Genomic DNA, 9,454 nt, shown 5'->3' with positions numbered 1-9,454 from the left:
GGATTTGGTCTGCAGATGCGACCTGAGCGTGTGGTGTATTGTGTGTCTGGATTCTCAATGGGTGAGTGCGCTGTAGACTTGGGCTGGAGAGAGGATGGAAGTTGTGGTTGTGTAGCTGGTCTGGCTCTGCGTTGTGTGTTGTGGTATGGAGTAGGACACGGGGACTCTGTGTTTTACTTTAGCCGAACTGTAGCGACAGTGGCGTATTTATTTCTGCATGAAATAAATGCACAAATAATGCAGCAGCATTAATACACCGGACACTGCAGCACGTCAGTCTCCTCACAGCATCAAAACAAGAGAGCCTGGCCAGAAATGCCTTAAAATACATATATTCAAATATATGAAGTCACAATAGTTCACAATACAGTCACACAAATTCAAATCCACCTGAAATCTATACACCACCGGCTAATTAATATTTTATATTAAAATAAAATACAACATGGGAGCAACATCAACATACCTGCATAAAATAAATGCACAAATAATGCAGCAGCATTAATACACCGGACACTGCAGCACGTCAGTCTGAAATGGCGGGAAACCAACAATGAACAGGCTGCAGTCACTGCGTGTGTATCCTCACAAGTGCTGCTCAACAGTGCGCTAGGCAAATAGTTCGCTAAAACACTCAAAACTCTTGCAAAGCAAATGCATAGGAACACATGAGCAACATTAGCAAGTACAGAATCACATTATAACCTTATTTCACCGTTTACACTGATCATTTTCTCTTAAACAACTTTAGAACAGAAAGCTGCACAGAGCAGAGGAAAAACACTCACCTCCTCACAAGCATCAAAACAACAAGTGAGGAATGGCGAGCGCAACGCAGGAGGATGACGTCACAACCGAGACTTCAAAATAAAATAACAAAAGCTCCCAAACGAACTATTTACAGAAAAGATCACAACATACATGAGGGAATTTTGGTGGAATGCATACATATATCTAATATACTGTGGCGACCACGGGTGTGGGCGCCATGTTCCGGAGCCGCGGGGATTCTGGGAATTGGGGTTGTCAGTTGACAAAAGGGGTTTTGTTAATTTATTCTGTTAGGTTAAGTGGGGTTAACGGGTTTGGGGTCTTTATTGGTTGTGTGTTAATTGTGTGTTGTTCCATTGTTGTGTGATCGGGACCATTAGTGAGAGTGTTGTGTGTGTTGGTCAGGTGTCCCGTGTTTCTGTAATGTTCGGGGTCGTTAATAAAGGCAGTCCGTAGTCGTGCGGTGTATGGGGCACGGAACTGCATAATTGTTCAACCTGGGCTCCCGTCTCGTCCTTCCCGTGCTGCTCGCCACAATACCTACTACAGTTGCACAGTGTATAGTGCCGGCATTTGTGGTGGGGGAGAACTGTCCACTGTAGGGGGGCTGGTGTCCTGAAGGTCTGGGTCGCCAAGGAGCTGCGGTGATGGTGGCTCTGCGACAGGAAGTGTATGGTGACGATTTCGCCTATAAGTCTTCCCATCTGCTTGAACTATGTAGGACCGTGGCTCCTTGCTCATCTCCTTCACCGTTCCAAGTCCGTCATAGCCTTTCGCTGTCTGCATGCGGACCACTCTTCCGTCTGCAAGTGGTCGTAGTGGGTGACTCGATTTGTCAAAGCAGCGCTTCAGGGTGAGCCTTTTGTTGAGCAGTTGGGCGGTGACTTGCTTGACATTCCATGTGGTAGGCTCCAGCAGTTTAGAGCTCACTGGAATGGCTGCACGAGTTTGGTGTGCCATAAGACGCTCGGCAGGAGAGCCTAATGTCAAGTCACGGGGAATGTTTCTGAAATTCAGGATATTGAGAAACACATCAGATCCGTCCCTGTGCGACTTCTCCATGAGAAGTCTGCTTGGCACTGCGGACTTCTCATGGACTTCTCAAATCTTACAGCGATTTTGTTTGACTGGGGAAACTCTGGGCTGCTTGTGGTATGAGTTAAATCCCATTGCTTAGCAAAATCCCTGAAGTTCTGACTTGTGTATTGTCTAGCATTGTCCGTGATGAGGATGTGAGGTGTACCATGTACCGAAAAGTGTCTTTTCAATTTGGATATGACGGCTGATGAGGTCAAATCTCGGAGCAGGTCGACTTTGATCCAGCCGGAATACGAATCCACGAGAATTTGATAATGTTTGCCATGCCAATCAAGAACGTCCGCAGCCACTGTGGACCATGGCAGGTCTGGAACAGGGTGGACTTGGAGGGGATCCTTCCGCTGATGCAACTTTGCCATTGCACGCTGCACATGAGAGCAACGCTTTTGTAATGTTCTCAGACATCAAAAGCCAAAAGATCACACCTCTAGCTCTACGCTTGGTTGCCTCAATACCTGGGTGGCCTTTGTGCACGATGTTGATGTACTCCCTGTGCAGCGATAAGGGGGTGACGGCTTTATGGCTTTTCATGATGATGCCATTCTCCACTGTCAGCTCATCTCTGTATGGAAAAAAATGGCTATTGGCAGGCTGGAGCTGGCTCTCTCTGGTGGGCCATCCACGTTGAATGATCGTGGTAAGAGTTTGTAACATTTCGTCTTCTGCTGTATGTCTACGGAGTTCCTCCAGGCGGGCCAGGTACATGTACTTGCCCTTCTTGTAGATCAGGTCGATGTCGTAACTTTGCAGGCAAAGCAACATTCTCTGGAGACTGGCAGGAGCGGCATGAATGGGCTTTTTCATGATGGTCACTAAGGGCTGGTGGTCGGTTTCTACGATTATGGGCTTTCCGTAGACATAGTCTTTGAATTTTGTGCAGGCAAACACAACTGCCAGAAGCTCCTTTTCTATTTGAGCGTATCGCGTATCAGTGTCTGTGAGAACACGCGACGCGAAGGCTACTGGTCTGCCATTCTGTAAGCATGCTGCTCCTAGTCCATAACATGCCGCGTCACAAGTCAGTGTAACCGGGTCTGTGACATTGTAATATGCCAATACTTGTGGGCTGGACAGGCATGACTTGAGGCACTCGAAAGCTTCTTGATGCTGTTGAAACCAGCACCTTGCTGTCTCTTTGCGGGTGAGTTGCCTAAGGGGTGCTGCAATGTCGCTGAGATTTGGGATGTACTTGCTAAGGTAGTTGACCATACCCAGGAAGCGTTGTAGTGAGGTCACATCCATAGGGACTGGCATGTCATTGATTGCCGCAGTTTTAGACGGGTCCGCTTTTAGGCCGTTGCTTGTGAAGATGTGGCTTACGTAAGCTACCTGATCCAGGCGAAATTTACACTTGTCCGGGTTTGACCTGAGATTGACCTCAGTCATCGATGATGACTGAGCAGGGGTAACCCGCGAACAGTTGTTCCATGGAGCGCTGAAATACTTCACTGGCGGAATTTATGCCAAAGGGCATCCTTAGGAATCTGTAGTGCCCAAATGGAGTGCTGAATGTGGTCCACAGTGATGATTTCTTGTCGAGACGTATCTGCCTGAAAGAATTCTTTGCATCCAGGACAGAAAACACTGTTGCCCCAGACATTTGGTGATGGGGTCTTTTCAATGCGGTGTTGAGTAGGGATGTTAACCGATGACCGTTTGACCGATGGTGGACTGTATCAACATTAATCGATCAATCTTGTCGCTTGTCGGTTAAAAAAAATTGGGGTCAGTGTGGTCTGTGGAATGTGTGTTGGTTTCACTTCACACAAAAAGATGATCAGATGAGGTGACTTATTGGAAGTTGGACGGACACCGTGTCTCTAGCCCACTGTTTAATTTCTCCTCAAGTCTTAATTATTCCCGCATGCGAGTGGCAGAGAATATGATCTCTAAATTATTATGGACAGTAGACTACATGCTATAAGACTACAGTTAGCCATCTCATTCCAAGTTCTTTTTTGTGTGAAGTGAAAAAAAATATCCATCACACTAGGCCCCGTTTACACGAGGACGCTTGCGGGTAAAAACAACAAAATATTTTATCGGAAGTGCCTTTCGTTTAGACGGTGACGGCGTTTTTGGGGCTTAAAAACGCAAAGATCTGAAACCACCCTCCAGAGTGGAAAACTTGATTACGCTCCGCCGTAGCGTTTCCGTCTACACTGCCAAGACGCAAACCTCTGCTCAGATCTGCTCACGTCGCGTACGCGTTTACGTCACATACAGCGCCAGTACAGGGAAATAAACAAATGTGTTGTATTATTTCCATGCGTTGGACCGTCAAGCTGCTCTGGCAGCTCTAATAAACTTACAGGAGTCTTTCCACGAAATGTACAGGATATGTACAGATAGTATTACTGAACAGAGAAGGATCTGTAATTATGTTTTGGTTTTCGTGGCGCAGATAAGAGAAGAAGGAAGATTCTACACATGCGCTCAAACATGGTGGTGTTGTGTGATGGTGTATCACAGCACCACCTAGCCGCCTGACATGCATACCCAATCGAAATCCACACAATTTTGCGTCACCGTATGCACGCAGATTTCCTTCCGAAAACGCTTGTCTAAACGCGGAATAAAAAGAAGACGCGACGCCACTTTTGCGTCTTCTGTTCAGACCGTCATCATGTAAACGTAGCCTAATTTTTCCGTCTCCAGGACAGAAAACACTGTTGCCCCGGACATTTGGTGATGGGGTCTTTTCAATGCGGTGTTGAGTAGGGATGTTAACTGATGACCGTTTGACCGATGGTGGACCGTATCAACGTTAACGATCAATCTTGTCGCTTGTCGGTTAAAAAAAAATTGGGGTCAGTGTGGTCTGTGGAATGTGTGTTGGTTTCACACTGCCAAGAAGCAAAACTCTGCTCAGATCTGCTCACGTTAGGTTGTTTCAGCCCGGCATAATAATTGTTAAATAATAATTGTTGCCCAGATGGCAGGAGGAGTGTAATTTAAAGATCACATATAGAGAATCATTGGGGGGGTTAGCAACTTATTCTTCCAGGGTCAGTAAACAATGTGACTGTGACTGTGCTCGAGCTCAGACCTCTCGCTTATGATGCTACAATGCGAATATGGAGAATATTTCTACATCCGACACGTCATGCATTAGGGAGTGGCTAGGCACCCATGATGCGGAAGCAATGAATGGGGAACATTTTTTAATCCGCTGTCCTTTCCTTAATAGGTCCATGACAAGCCCCCAGGAGCAGGGCATACTTCCGCAATCCACCAGTGTTCAGCGGCCCAGCCTGGTATTGCAGTTTTTTTTAGCGGGCTGTGGATGGGTCCCTCGATTCAAGGGGCCCAGAAGTAGATATCTCCGTTCACTCCAATACATGTGGGGAACAGGAATGTGTCTCCGCAAAATATGTCTGGATATCAATCAAAGGCTCATAATTATCTTTATACCATGTGCTAATAAAATGTAAGTTTTCTCTTTTCAAAACGCCACCTCAAGCGTTTAATTAGCCGTTTTATTGAAAAAGATTCACAGGAGAAGGAGGGGTGGGCAGCTGAAAGGAGTCGTAGTAAAACAAAAGTTGTTTCGGCCCGGCATCCGAGAGGGTTCAGTACACGGCTCCATTAACTTCTCGTGTCCAAGGTTTTTCCTTTTACTTAACATGAATGGCGTTGATGGTTTATAGGCACTGTGGTGACTTTGTATCACTAAAAGTCGGCGAGGGCTTTGTAGACTGGTTCTTTGTAGACTCACATTCCTCTGCTGGCGATCATCGCGCTTCACCATTTATGTGTATATATTTGGTAATTTGATTCCCGTTTCAGAAACAGGAAAATATATTAGAAAATAGTGGAAATTATGATTATTGTTTTAAAATACAAAAATGAAATTTTAAATGCATGGTGTTTTTCTTTATCAGGTCAGAAATTGACAAACTCATCTAATAATAATCTAAATAATACCAATAGTTAAATAACTGTTGCCTAAATGGCAGGAGGAGTGTAATTTTAAGGTCACAGTTAGAGAATCATCGGGGGGGTTAGTAACTTATACTTCCATGGTCGGTAACAACGCTACTGTGCTTGCTCAGACCTCTCGCTTATGATGCTACAATGCTTGAGAACGAGAATATTTTTACATCTGGAACATCATGCACTAGGGCGTGGCTAGGCTCCCATCATGATGCGCAAGCAAATCTCTCCTTGACGATTGCCTTGCGCCATTGAGCAGTTTTCATAGGAATGAATGGGCGCCATTTTTGAATCAGCTGTCCTTTCTTCAATAGGTCCATGATTCCCTTTGCCATTGAGCAGTTTCATAGGAATAAATGGCATCCTTTTTTAATTCGCTGTCCTTTCTTTAATAGGTCCATGGATACAGATGCCTCGGACACCAGCCTTCGGAGTTGCAAGTGTGATGTTTTTTCTGGTCTCTGAGCTCTTATAGCGATCCCATTCGACTTTGTGATTGTGTCATGAAATTGGCTAGTCGTTGTTTATTGTTAGCTACATTAGCCTCTTTAGCAAACCAGCTGGAAAACAAACAACACAACTTAACATGGTATTGCACGCACTGCAAGACCGTGCAATGCATAAATCGGTGACCGGAATAAAGTAGCAATGAAATCAAGTGTGTAAGAGCATTTAAAATCGACATTAAAATCACCAACTTGGTACAAATACAAAGAAAAAAACCTCTTCACGGGCGTAGCCATTTTGGTTGGGAGCGTCATCACTGCTCTCGGTTTACTCTCAGAATTCCGAGAGATGAAGACAGAAAGGTGTTTGCCTCTGAGAAATGCCGGATGAAAGCTGGGAGGTTTCACGACTCCCGACTTGCTGTGTTCTTTTTGGAAAAGGTCTGCCGAGTCAGGATCGCTTTAACTCACTTTATTTGGTAAAGGTTTGGACTAGTCTCTATGAAGCAAAAGGTGGGGAATTTTATAGGCACGCGTGGAGATACACTTAGTGGGGCATTCTGAAGGATGTGTTACCTGGAGCGTTCTGGCCCCCTGGGCTATGTGTTGTGACTTTAATACTGGGCAGGCGTGGACTCAGTTATGTGCTCTGATTGGCTAAGCATGGCGCTGAACTCCCGCCTCCTGGGTACCCGTATGTGTACTCTACGCTGATCTCTTGGGCTATGTGTTGGCATTGCAACTTGGTTTGTGGCTTGGTGCGGACCTCTTGTGGCTATGTGCGGGAATTACACTCTTTTATGTGGCCTTGAGCGTCTGGGTCTCTCGAACATCTTGACCGCTCGTATCTCTAGAATTCACACATGATGAATGGCTTCCTGTATGATTTGGACGCCTCCCTAGGCTCAGGATCCCTCCCTAAGATGAGAAAGAAGCCTCTTAAATTGGTAAGGGCATATGTGGCCTGTTGGTATGAATGTGTGAATTATGTTGCAGACTCGGAAGGCTGGTGTCCGAGGAATCTGGAACACACCACAGGTCCGAACCGCCCGGAATTTCAGACCGTTTTGAAGGCGGCAATAGACCGAGAGCAGTGATGATGCTCTCAACATAAATGGCTGTGCCCGTGAAGAGATTTATCTTCTTTGTATTTGTACCATGTTGGTCATTTAAAAGGGGACACATTATGAAAACAACACTTTTCCTGGGATTTGGGGTATTGTTTTGGGTCTCTGGTGCTCCCACATGCATACAAACTTTGAAGAAGTCTGTACATGATTTTTTGAGTGAGATATGCATTTCTGAAAGTACCCTGCCTACAGTTACCAAACGAGCGAGTCAGTTTCGGGGACCCCTCCTACATAGGAAGGGGGCTCACTTGAATATTACCTCCCGCTTCCACACTCCCCTCCAATCAGAGCATAGCTAAGATTTTGTGGACCAACGGACGAGCGGCTTCGGCGAGGGGAACTCTGCGGCAGCTCAGCTCTGGGAGTACAATCCTTTTCTCTGCCAGACTGCCGCCGAGCTACCCCCGCCGGACTTTTCAGCTCCCGCCGGAGTAGCCGGGAAGCTTCGGCGGCAGTTCAGCTCCCGGAGTACACCGCCGGCGGGGGGAGCTCAGTGGCAGTCCGGCAGCTCAGCTCCCGGAGTACAATCCCTTTCTCCTCCATGTCAGGTTTCTTGGACTTCAGAGAGTCACGGCCAAACTTTCCCCCAATTCTTCTCAACCATGGCCAAGATATCCCCCACTACGAGTCTTTACTTGTTGTGGAAGTGCCAGAGACTTCAGACGCAGTCTTTGTGATTCATAATATCATCCGAGGCGCACATAGCCATGATATTGTAGGGTAGTTGCCTTTTCGCGACCATGGATGGCGCTGTTGTGTTGTTGTTGGTCCTCAGCGGTTTAGCGATTGTGGCCTTTTGGCCTTACGCGCCACCGTTTTGTTGCAGGGATTCGCCCGCGCAAGCGCCATTTTTGTCAGTTGTTTGTTTCTCTGCCGTAAGGTAAGCTGCATAAACGGTGCTCTGTGTAAATGTAAAGTACTTATGTTTTATCCGTATGTTTTGTGGTAGAATGCTAGCCGTAGGTGAATCCTTCTCTTCTTTTTTTTTTTTTTTTATACTTATGTCAGTTGTTTGTTTCTCTGCCGTAAGGTTGAACGTTTGAGCTGTGAATGAGAGAAATAAACGGCGGCGTGGTCCGAGCCATAAATCAAGAAAACCATCCGTGTGTCCCTCCTTCCGCACCCCCCCCAACACCTACACCAAACACAACGCAGAGTCCGGGTGTGGAGTGGCGTGAGCTCGCACGGCCTGGGTTACAATATCAAATATCATTCGGCCATGATATTTGATATAATTTTATATAAATGCCCATATATAATATTATAATTATATTATATTATATTATATTATATACAGTAGATATAGAGCTCCAGGAGTCCGCAAACGGCAACAATCCCTTCCCTTCCCCTCAATGCTGTGGTTCAGTCTGACAGCTCATTGGCCAATAGGCAGAAGCTCATTTGCATTAAAGCTACAGACACCAGAAACCGTGCATTCTGAAGGGACTGAAACAATGGGGAATAGAGGTAGGCAAGTTTTTTTTCCTAAAAGTTATTTCCAGCAAACATGTTTTCTGGAACTCAAATACTATGTTTACTTGTTGGGAAAACACCATAATATGTGTCCTTTAATGTCGATTTAAAATGGTCTTACACACTTGATTACATTGCTACTGTATTAGCAATGTAATCAAGTGGGGGGGGGGGGGAATTATCGCGTTGTCCTGCGTACTACAGTGAGAGTTTCTATACGCATTAATCCCCCGTCCCCTCCCTTGTCCGTTCCATTTGGGAACATGTTTGGTACACATGTTTTATTTCGCTTGTTTCATATAATTGTATTAATTAATTAAGGGCGCCACCAGAGGGCGCCCCCAACACATTTGCCACCCTAGGCGATCGCCTAGGTCGCCTAGGTCGCCTATGCCGATCGCCGATCAGTTTGTCGTTGCACTTTATTCATAACAAGTCGTTGTCTTGGGGCCTTCTCGCTACGGGCCTGGCTGTGCGTGCAATACAATGTGAAGTTGTGTTTTTCGTTTTCGAGCTTGTTTGCTAAAGGGGCTAATGTAGCTAACAATAATCAACGACTAGCCAATTTCATGACACAATCACAAAGTTGAACGGGAAGGC

The sequence above is a fragment of the Pollachius pollachius genome (genome assembly GCF_949987615.1).
Source record: "Pollachius pollachius genome assembly, chromosome: 2".
Lineage (NCBI taxonomy): Eukaryota > Metazoa > Chordata > Actinopteri > Gadiformes > Gadidae > Pollachius > Pollachius pollachius.
The sequence above is the reverse complement of the archived record's forward strand: the minus strand, read 5'-3'. Positions refer to the sequence as shown.